Genomic DNA, 11384 nt, shown 5'->3' on the forward strand with positions numbered 1-11384 from the left:
GCAATTCTCTCCCTCTCTTTCTCCTGCCCTTCTCTCTCTAGAAATAAATAAGTAACATCTTAAAAAAAAAAAAAGTAACCTAATGACTAAAGTTCTCTCAGGCCACAACACATTGTTTCTTTTCACTAGCAAGCTCTATTGAATGCTCCAATGAGTGCTTGGGGAGGGGTGCTCCTGGAATTCCTTTTATTTTAGACAATGGCCTTTTGAGGGGTACCTGTTTGCCCTGGGACCTGCTAACCTTTCCAGAACCTCCCTGTGGGAGTCACCAGAGGGAGCAGGGCAGGGAGGCAGACTCACCCTTGACTGGGACAGACTCTCAGATTGAGCAATGCTCCCTCCAAAGCTCACCAGATCCCAATCTGGCGTGGCTGCCTCTGCTGCCATTGTCATGGGCATTTTCTGGGGAGTTCCAGACGGCGCCACCACACAGAATTGTCCTGACCTTTAAAAAGGCTGCCACAAATCAACACTGACTGAAGAAAAAGAGGAAAGGTATGCAGTAAACTTGACTGAGCTGTTGGGGAATGGTCTTCCTTTTCTTCTTTCTCTGCAAACCCAGGGCTCAAGATTAAGCCGAAGGTTTCAAAAACCACTTCATAACTAGAAACATATTAATTAGTAGAATTGTACAAATAAAAGGGGTGGGACAACAAGGATGGAGGGGGGTGGAATATCTAGTCTGTGATCCAAGGCTGCCTTTCTCCTCCCTCCCCCAGGCTTGCTGGAGCTTGGCTGCAAGTTCCAGCCAATGTATTTCTAGTTGGGACAGGAGCCAGGGGTCAGATAAAGTTCCAATGTATTTTGCAGCAGGCCTGACACTTTGCCCGGTGCTCTGGGCCTTTGACAGCTGCCAGAGTGGTGTGTTGAGAAAGCCAGATAGAGCCAGTTTACATGGGTTTGAGGGAGCAGGCAGTTGATTAACCAGACATCTCAGCAACACCCCGCATAGTAACACTATCAAACCAATGTGGCTGCCTGGGCCATGAAGGACCCTGCACTCCATTCCTAGGAAGCCACCAGCAGGGTGGCTAATCTCCTGGCATCTCAGGGACTAAGATCTGTACTCCCACACTATTATGTTTACTAAGACAAGTAAACACTTACGCAGCCAAGCACTTGATGTGCGTTCTTTAATACTCACAACAGCTCAGTGAGGTAGGTACTGTTATTATCCTAGCCATGTAGATATAGCTAACACATACAGATAATAAATACACTCAATATATTAGGCCTCCTTCTAAACATGCGTCATGCATTAATTAATTTACTAGGGAAACTGAGGCACGGAGGGGCAAAAACAGTTGTCTATAGTCATGGCTGGAAGGTGTGGACCTGAAACCACTGGAAACTGCGTAATTCCAGAATATAAGGTCCACCCTGGCACCACCCCACAATTTTCTAGATGGGGAGTCTGTTCTGAGACACAGGGGAAGAGAAACCAGGGTGAGATTAAAGTGAGGGCGAAGGTTTGCACTCTTTTCTGTTCCTGAGAAGCATAATGAGAGGAACCCGTGGGAATGGAAGCTCAGACATCTGACCCTGAGCCCTTGGCCGCTCTTCCTTCCTCTCTCCTGGCCCAGTTGGTCTGAACTGTGTTGTTCCAGGTCTCGAGGGAGCTGTTGTGGGACAGACAGCAAGTGGGTAGGCGGGCAGGAGGCCTTTTGCTTACTCCAAGTTGCATCTGACCCTTCTTAACTCTGAGGCACCCAGAGGGCAGTTAGAAGCTGCCTCGGGTGCCTCCCACAGCAGGGGCTGAGCGTCCCAAATCTGGAAGTGAGCCATCTGGGCCTACCTTTGCACTAAGGCCAGGCTTCCTGTCACATTTTGGCTCTGCTGATCGACCAAGGCCACCTGCAGTAATATCACCTGGGAGGTGGAGCTAGGCTGCCTGGTGTCAGTCCTGCTGTCATCATTGTCCTCACGAGCTGTTTTTTACCTGCACTAAGTGGACAGACTCATATACCCAGAGGAACCACTACCGTCCATCTGGGTTGCCCTCACCTCACACACCCAGCCTTTGGACTGGACTCTGAGGAAGGCGCATCAGGCCGTGTGCTTCAGAGCACCTGGCTTTGTGCTCAGAGGCAGCTCCTCTAACACAGGGGCAGGATCAGAGAAGACTTCCGGAGGAGATGATGTCTGATCAAGGTTTTAGATGTGTAATAAACCATGACAATGTCTGTATCTTACTCTACAGGGGTATTTAGGTTGGTGTATACTGTCTTGAGTTTTTCTTATGTTTACAGACACATCTATGCCTTTATATATCTATACATGCCCACCCTAACCCCCTTGTTTGTTTGTTTTTTTAAGTTAGAAAGATACCAACTTTCTTTCTTCACAAGGTATCAGGAACACTTTTCAATCTAATGGCTGCTTATTATTCCATTGTCTGGCTGTACTATTTACAACAACAGTCCCCTACTGATGGACGTTTGGGCTGTTTTCAATGTGTTTGCTATCAATCATCCTTCTTTTCTTCCTTTCCATAAATATTTATTAAACTCTTTCTCTAGGCCAGGCATCTTGTTAAGTCCTGGGTATATGGAGATGAAGAAATGCACATGGTCTCTCCCTCAGGCCTTCCAGTCCCAGGAGCGACAAACTTCTCCCAAGATGAAGGAAGAACTGAGGAGGGAAGGAACAAGAAGCTTTGAGAGGGACTAAGAGGGCCCCTGCTTTAGACTGGGTACTCAGAAAAGATCTCTCGGGTCTTAAATGTCTAGTGACATTTAAGTGGAGAGCTAGATGAGAAGGAGCCAATCATTTGAGGAGTATAGGGAAAAGCATTCTAGGCAGGGGTAACAGCATAAGCAAGGACACAGAAGTATGAATATTGTGTGGTGTGTTTTGGGGAAGACTCCTCCTGAGGCTACAGTGTAGGGGTGTCTTTGGGGATAAGGCTAAAGAGGCAGGATATAATCAATGTCAGAAAGCCTCAAATGCCAAGCCAAGGAATTTGGATTTTATTCTATAGGCAATAGAGAAGGGCTCATTACACTCAGACACCAAATACTGTGGCTCCAGCCTGAAAAGACCCAGGAGAATATTAATGCTCAGGAGGAAACTCTGCTTCAAATGGCAGATGTTCAAAGCCTGCCCTGAGCCTTAGGGCCAGGCAGGTTACTTATTACTGATTCGCCTACAGAAATGCAGCCACAGAGATCAGGGGATTAGCTCAAGTGAAACAGCAAACTAATGCCAAAGGCAGAAGCTAAGGCCCCAAACAAATGTCAGCCTTCAGCTACAGCCCTAAACCCACCCCTCTTTCACTTGGGAATTTCTTTTTGGCAGTCACCAAAAGCAGGAGGAGGTTGAGGAAATGCATTTTAACAAGAATTTGTGTACCACCTAGGAATGTCAAGCTCTATGCCTGACCTGGAAGATAGACAGGGGCCAGTAAGATCTAGAGGAATTAATTAGTCCCTTATTTCCTTAACTACAGAAATTCCTGTCCCCTCCTAAGGAGTCTCCTCCCCAATTCCCCCTACCCAACCCCCGCCCCCCCCTCAAAAAAAAAAGTTGTAACAAAGTGGTCAGGAGTTTCCTGCCTTGCTAAATTGGCTTACTCAATTTCCCTTATTCGTGGCTCTGAGCAGAGAGAGTAAAGGGCAACCATCAAAGGTGTCTGGGACGAAGCTCAGGCCACCACCGGGTTAATGGGCCTCTTGGGACTCAGTCTGACCTCGGTCTGGGCCGGGGAGGGAGTAGGGGGCCGGGCCAGGAGCCGAGGCAGAGGGTAGCCTGGGCAGCCCCGCCCCGCCCCGCCGGGTGCGTGGTGTGCGCAACGTGCAGGACGGCACAAGGGGATGCGGCTGGATGGGGCAATCGTAGGCAACGTGCCGCTGCCGGCCAGGGCCTGTCTGCGGGTGCTGGACGGGTGTGGGGGGGTCGGGTCGGGGAGCCCTGGCAGACGGGCCCACAGTAGGTGACCCACCCTCCTCCAGTTCTTCTGGCTCCTTGTCCTGGGTTTCGAGGGAGGGCACTGTACCGGAGGCTAACTGTGCCTGTACAGGCCAAGCCTGTGGCTGTGTGCACGCCGCTGGGCACGTGTGGGCACACTGCCCCAGCAGCTCCCCTTGCCTGAAACCCCCGTGCAGTCCAGCTGCCCTGGTTCATTTTCCCCTTCCCCGGCTGATTGGCGTTCTGTTCTGAGCTGTCTTTCCACCCGCGCACTGCACTGACAGACACACGGGGTTCTGGTGCAGACACACCTGGGCAACTCACGTGGGTACCACACGCGCCAGGGCCCATCTGCCCTGCTGGATATGGAGAGCTAGTCTAAGTCAGCCCCCGGATTTGTTGTCCTATGTGTGTAGGAACAAGGACCGAGCTGTGTGTCATTGGAGGAAGTTGCTTAACCTCTCTGAGCTTCAGATAAATCAGTCATCTGTCAAATGCGGACGCTGATAATACATACCAATCTCAGTGGGTTGTAGTAAGGATTAAACAAGATAATGGTCATAAAGTGTTAAGCCCCGGCAGTCATAGCACTCACCCAATAAATGATAGTCCTGATAATTCTTATAGTGGGGAGAACAGTGAGCTGCAATATAAGCCTCAGCTGGGATCGGAGAGTCTGTGACCGGGGCAAGATTGAGTTTCTGGTATTTTTTTCCTTCCCTATATCATATTCATCTGTTCTGCAATATCATCCCTCATCTCTTCACCCATGACCTATAACATTCATTCATTAATTCAACACAAATCTTGATACTAGTGTGTGGCATTAAAAAGCCTTTCACTGAGTATGTGGCACCCCAGGAACATTACTGGGCCCCTGCTAACTCTGGCCACTGACTCATTGGAGTAAGTCACTTCCTGCCTCAACCTCTCCCTCTGTATATAGGGATGAGAGGCCTCCTCTGTCCAGTCTCCTAGAACTGGCAGAGGGCTGAGTCAGATAACGGTGGGGAAAGCCCAGAGAAACAGAAACTGGCTGATGCAAGGTTTGGTTTTTGCGTGTAATCTAGCAAGTGGGAGCAGGGATGGCTCAGGGAAAGTGTGCTTAGCAGGGGAGAGCGGAGGAACCCCCTGCCACACACACACACACACACAAACAAACCTGCGTGCCAGACAGCTGGGGTGTGGGGACACAGCCTCAGCTTCAGAGTCTAACAGGCCAGGGCTTGATCCAGTCTCTGTGATCACTATCAGGTTCATGATCCCTTTGACCTTTCTGCCTTTTCTGTCAAGTGGGGGTCATGACATTTCCCTCACTGGGCTGTTGTAAAGTACCTCCCACTCCCCAAAATGAGGGTGTAGCACATTCCGTGTTTCTGGAGGGGCTGTGAAGGCTGGTAGGGGTTCAGGGTAAGAGAGATGAGACAGAAGAAAGGCAGCCCTAAGCCTAAGGCTTGGCATATTATCATCATCATCCCAGGCTAGTCTCCAAAGGCCAAGTCCTGAAAAGGGTCAGAGATCGATGGACCCTCATCCAACTTCAGACATAACAGACCACCACCTATACCCCATAATGCACAGGAGTATGCCTCAGATTTGGGTCCAAATTTGGCCTCTCTTATATGCTAGCTCTATGATGTCGAGCAAGTTACTTATCGTCTTTGACCTCCATGTTTCCACATGTAAAATGAGGATAGTAATGCCTGCTGTATAAAGCCATTGTGAGGATAAGAGAAAATGAGGTAAATATGAAGTGTTCATAATAGAGGCCATTGTTATAGTCAAATGCAGGCATGTCTGGGGGCCATACCTGGTGTCTGTCAGCTTGGATGAGAAGCTGCCTCCTCCAGTGCCCAGGGAGAGCTCTTTAGGTGTCACTAAGTCTGGGCCCTGCTATATTTAGATGCTCTCCCCTCCTTTCCCCTCCCGGACTCATACGGGCAGAGGAAGGATGTGACTCACCTCAAACTCAGACAGGTAGAGGCAGCCTCAGTGAGCCCCAGGCAAGCCCTGCCTGGCTCTAGCCTGAGGGTCGGCCCACGTGGGGTCACCCCAAAGTGGCCTACCTCCCACCTGGGTTGGGAGCAAGGCTCAGGGTTTCACTAGGCCTTTCTTGGGCTCTCTCTGCTATCTGCCTAGGGTACAACTGGATCTCCAACAGGTTGTAGGGCCTCTGCTCACCTCTGAGGAGACTGAGGCCTCTGACTATGGACCTGTGGTAGGCCCCAATCCAGTCTGAGGGGCCAGACAGGTTAAGGGGACTGGTTGTGGTCCTATTCATTAGCCTTGGTGGAGACCAAGGTTTCAGAAAGAATGACCCTGTTCAGTGGGGGAGGGGGAGAGTGTGATGGCCCCAGGTATATGTGTGCTGAGTAGAGTGACCAGTTGCCCCAGTTTGCCCAAGTGTGAGGAGTTTCTTGGGGCTTGGAACTTCCAGTGCTAATCAAGATAGTTCTGGGCAAGCCACAGCAGCTGGTCACCCTGGTGCTGAGTTGCAGGCTGTATCTTAGGGAAAGGGCAGGTGTGACTTAGTTCTACCTCCCTTTAGTCAGGGGATGGATCTCTGCACCTGTACAGGAGAAGGACTGAGCGTAGGCTGTGCAAAAGGCCCTGAGCTCTGAGCTGGTCGAGAGACCCACAAAGCACCTCAGCTGGGGCAACTCTCCTTGCTAAAGCCAGTGAGGGGAAGGGTGGGCCAGTCAGCATAGGGTTGGGTGCAAGGGCAGAGCTGGTTCTGGGAAAAGAGGCTAGCTGTCTGCCCTTGGCCGGGGCTGGGGAGAGACACCAGGAATAGCAGGAAATAATGATGAGAACACAGGATTTGCATCAGGGAAGCTTGGTTCCAGGCCCATTTACTGCTGGGTGCCTCAGTGTCTTGAGCTGGAAGATGGGAAGAGATGCACCTGCCTGCCTGCCTCCGATACTTGCAGTGAGGAATCTGAGAGAACGCCTGGGCCAGTGGGAGGCACACTGGACACCTGGGGCTGGGGTAGTCTGTTAGGTGGAGAAGCCTTGCTGGAGTTTAGCTCTTGGCTGGTCAAGGAAGGGAGCAGAAGAAACTTTGCCTTCTTATCCAACCAGGATCAGTGTCTGGGGCTGCCTTCTTTGGGACAATATGGCTTCTGGCCCTCAGGGCTCATGTCTGGGGTCACATAAGAAGAGCTGGGGCTGGGGCCCAGACCGTGATGGGGGCACCCCTTTTTTTCCATTGTCTTCCTCACCCTCAAGATGTTGGCCCTTCCCCATGGACCAGGGGCTCGTGGCCAGGCAGAAGCTTCAAGGTCTCAAATAAACCACTCGTCTTTTGGGGGCCTCAGGTTCCTCATTGGTAAAATTGTGGGGATACATGAGGTCTCTGGTTTTTAAATATTTATTTTAGTAGTGAAACCTCTTTTCCAGTCAAAGTTCTAATTACACCAAATGAAAGAAATAACAGTAGGTGATTGAAAAACTGGATCACATGCCCCTGGGCACTCAAGGGCCTGAGGGGACACAGTTTGAGAACCCCCTTCAAAGTGCCTGCGATCTCTAACACTATTATTTGTGGCTCAAGGGCAAGGATGTTCTTGTTTCCTTTTCCAGGGAGCCCCATAATTAGACCCCTAAGCCCAGCACCTCCTGGCACCTTCTACCAAGTATAGAAATCTTCAAATTATCTAAATCCTGGTTTCTGCTGATACTGAGGCCTGTCTCAGCCCTTGTTACAGAGTTCAGTGGGGCCCTAGACCCTTGTCCTTCCTAAGGGAAGTTACAGGACTAAAACACTCTGTGCCACAGCTAACCTTGTGAGGCACCCCCGGGCTGTGAAGGACTCTCACATACCTCATCTCATGCCCCCTCCTCTAACCTCCCCAACAGACTGCGGGACAGGTCTGAGAACCTCATTTTACAAATGAGGAAAAGGGGCTCAAATGATCTCAGGAGACTGGCTCAAGATCCCCCCATTTGTGGGTACAGAGCTGGGCACCTAGCTAGAAACTCTGGTCCTTTCATGGAGTCACAGTCTGGGGCACCCAGCCAAGGCCCAGGCTTTCCCTACCTTATCTCTGGACATCGTAGTCCGCAGGCACCAACGACAGGAGGAGATGAGTCTATGAGGAGGGCAGAAAGCAGTAAAGCTTTCTCATCCTGGGGGTCTAGGGCAGTATTCTTCCCAGCTACCCCTCCACCCCCACCTCATCACCTTCCCTGCTTCAGTCAAGAGAAGGGTTGGGAGGGGCAGGGAGGGCAAGTCCTCAGAAGCTGGGACCCCAGGAACAGGTAGGGGAGGATGCCACTGGTCAGGCAGCTGACCCGGTCATCCAAGGGCCCCCCAGGTGCCTGCATTGACATCATCAGGGCCCTGAGGGAACGTGCTGTCTTCTCTCAGTCTTCTCCAGCTCTCACGACAACAAACAGGCGAGCGGGTGGGGAGGGGCCAGAGGCTGGAAACGTGAGCTGAGCAGAGTCAACAGTTCCTCGAATTGTGTTACAGCCATGGGCCTGCCAGCTCCACAGCTAATAATATGAACAGATGTGGGTCACACAGCTCCATCCCGTGGCCTGAATCCTGCCCCATCGCATGACCCCAGGCTGGCAGTGTGGTGGACTCAGCTCTGGGGTCCTGGGGTCCTGGGGTGAGGCTGGGTCTGGGAGGGACCTGTCTGTACAAAGCCCACCCTGGTCAGGTTAGCAGCGCGCGGACTCCACGGTTGACAGAGGCAACATTAAGGACTAAATAAATCAGTCAGTTCTGTAGGATGATGATAATTATAACAAAAAAACTTTTAAATGACACAAATGAACACTGCTTTTTTATGTATAATTTAAAAATTATAACAACAACAAAAAATGATAATGTCCTTTACAGCTGAGGCTTGAAACCCGATCCCATGCTTCAGTGTTGAGAAGGGACCAGGGGGAGAGTGAAGCCCATAGCTGCCCAAAGAGCACTGCCTGTGTGCCACTCAGAGCCAGGGCTCACAGCCTGAATGTCATCAAATGGTTACAGCACTTGTGGTACCTGCAGTCTAGTGGTGGTAGTGGGAGGTTGTCAGATGTATGAGGTCCAGGACGCCATCCTCAGCACCCAGAGCCACAGGCTGGTAGCCAGCAGGTAGCAAATCCTACCAGAAGTGACCTTGAGGCTTGTGGTCAGGGCAGCACTGGGTCAGCCAAGGGACAGAACTGAGTCTGAGTCCAGGAGTGGGTGGTGTCACCTGGCAGAGGCCTGAGTGCTGGCGAGAGTATCCTCTTTTACTCATCAGGGGTGGTGACTGCTTCAGGCTGGGATCAGAGGTCCCCTTGAGGATGAGCACTGTTTGTGATTCTTGCGCTTCTCGCGCTTGCCCCGGTACACCTGTCCTCACTCAGGAAGCAGAGATGTGAGCATTCTCAGCAGGACTCTGCCTCCCCAGGAGGTAGAGGAAAGGCCCCACTCAGTACTTCCTCCCACCATTCAGCTGGATGCTGGTCCTGTGTGAGTTTATGGCTGCCAAACTATCTGCAGGGCTACCTTGGGCAGGGTTGGTGACGTGGAGAAAAAACTGCAGAGGGACAGCCACAAGCGGCCTTTACCAAGGTGCCTGCATGGACACCTTTTTTCCTTCAGCCATGTTCGTGGAGGCCCCACTGTGTGTTGGCCCTGGGGCTGCAGCTCAGAACAAGACAGACAGGCAGGCCCCAGACAGATCTTTGCCTCTCCCGGGTGTGAAGCCTTGATCTAAGAACTGCACAGTCTCCAGAATGACGCTGTTCGAGGGCGGGGCCAGGCCTAGGCTGTGGGAACATGGGCAGGCCTCCCAGGTGGGGGTGGAGGAGCCACAGGGAGGCTGCTGGCAGCAAGAACTGGGGCAACGTGTCAGGAAAGGGTGGGTGGAGGAGGCTCCAGCGGGCAGCAGGGTCAGAGCATGAGGGCCCTGCCAGCCACCTGGACCCAGGAGAAAGACCTCACTCTGTCTCTCTGGCCTCACTTTCCCCATCTGTAGAAAGAGACCATCAACATCCTTCTGCGGTGCTCAGACATCTGTCTCTTGGGTCCTTCACTGTGCTCATCAGGAAAAAATGGCAACAATCCAGTTAAGAAAGTGGAGCTGCTGGCCAGAGTCCCTGACGGCCCTGAGCCTGACCACTTCCCCTTACCAGCACCAACTCTACTGGGGAACTGTCCCTTCCCTTCCCTGGGGAAAAGCCCAGTGAGTCGGGGCTATAAAAGGCAGCCCTGCTTTCCCTGGAACTTTGTTTAGACCAAATTGTGCAAGAGGAAGGGAAGGAGAGGGGACAAGGTGTGGCATTCAGACCCCCCAAGCAAACCTCCAACTCTTGGGCTCTGGGAAGACTGCTTGGCCATGGGGGGTCCTAGAGAGTGCCTCCCCCATACTGCTTGTCGTGTTTGAGCCCTGAACCTTTATTTCCTACTCCAATGGCTGTGGAAGCTACAGGAGGCCTGTTCTCTGTTCTCAGGAAACGTCCTCCATGGGAATCTGGGGTGGGGGGCAGGTAGTGTGGTTGCTGCACCCTGGCCTCCAGCTTTGCCAGTCCCCTCTGCCTGCACCCCCCCCCCCCACCTCCCCATGGCTATCTTTACGGGATTGCTTGTTCCTGAGCACAGGGTCTCTTGTTCATTCACTCCCAGTTAACTTCTTTCTCGGCCCATGGCGACTGGGTGTGACTGGCAAGGTGACGATTACAGATTGGGGACCTGGCCTATGTATTGTTCCCTGAATGCCGTCACTTCCGTACTTTCCCAGCTCCAGGACTTTGCTCACACTGTCCCTTCTAGCCAGAGTACCCACTCCACCCCCAGCCCTGCCCTCACTCCCATTTCCTTCGTAGATGCCAGTTCCTTATCAAGAGCCCCCAGCCAGCCCTAGCACCTGCCATGCTCCCAGGTTTGTTTTCCTCAGTCCTCTGTGCCTTGGAGTCCATTGAACTCTGGCTTCTTCCCCGCCGCACAACTTCCAGGGCAGTCTGTGTCTCAGTCACCTTTGTGGTTTCAGTGCCTGAGTTGGTGGATCAGTTAATCTTTGTTGAGGAGGACAACAGAGCCTCCTATGCACCAGACGCCATGTGCTGGCTCCGTGATAACCCGTTTTTCTCCTCACCACAACCCAGTGGTTTTGTTACTCCCATTTTGGAGATGAGGACACTGAGGCAGGGGGAGGTTAAGTGACAGGCCCAAGGCCAGCCAGTACAGATGGAACCAGTCCAAGCAGCGGGGCTGTGGAGGGCACAATGACACCCAACTCATCTACTATGCTGTCTTTTGGAGGTGATGCCAGCTAAGGGAGCCACCCTGCACACCTGAGTGTACACCTTTGTCATTCCCAGGGATGAGCTTCCACAGGAAGCTCATCCCCGTGGAAGCTCATCCCCAGCCCAACCTCCTTGATGAAGTCCCATTTCCCACCACTGTACTTGGCACAGATGGGACTGAGCTCCTTGAAAAGTGAGTTTGGGTTCAGCATGTGTTTGCAGAATGACTGCTTTGCTACACTCCC

The sequence above is a fragment of the Furipterus horrens genome, unplaced genomic scaffold, assembly GCF_987537825.1.
Source record: "Furipterus horrens unplaced genomic scaffold, mFurHor1.1.pri manual_scaffold_5, whole genome shotgun sequence".
NCBI classification, from domain to species: Eukaryota; Metazoa; Chordata; class Mammalia; order Chiroptera; family Furipteridae; genus Furipterus; species Furipterus horrens.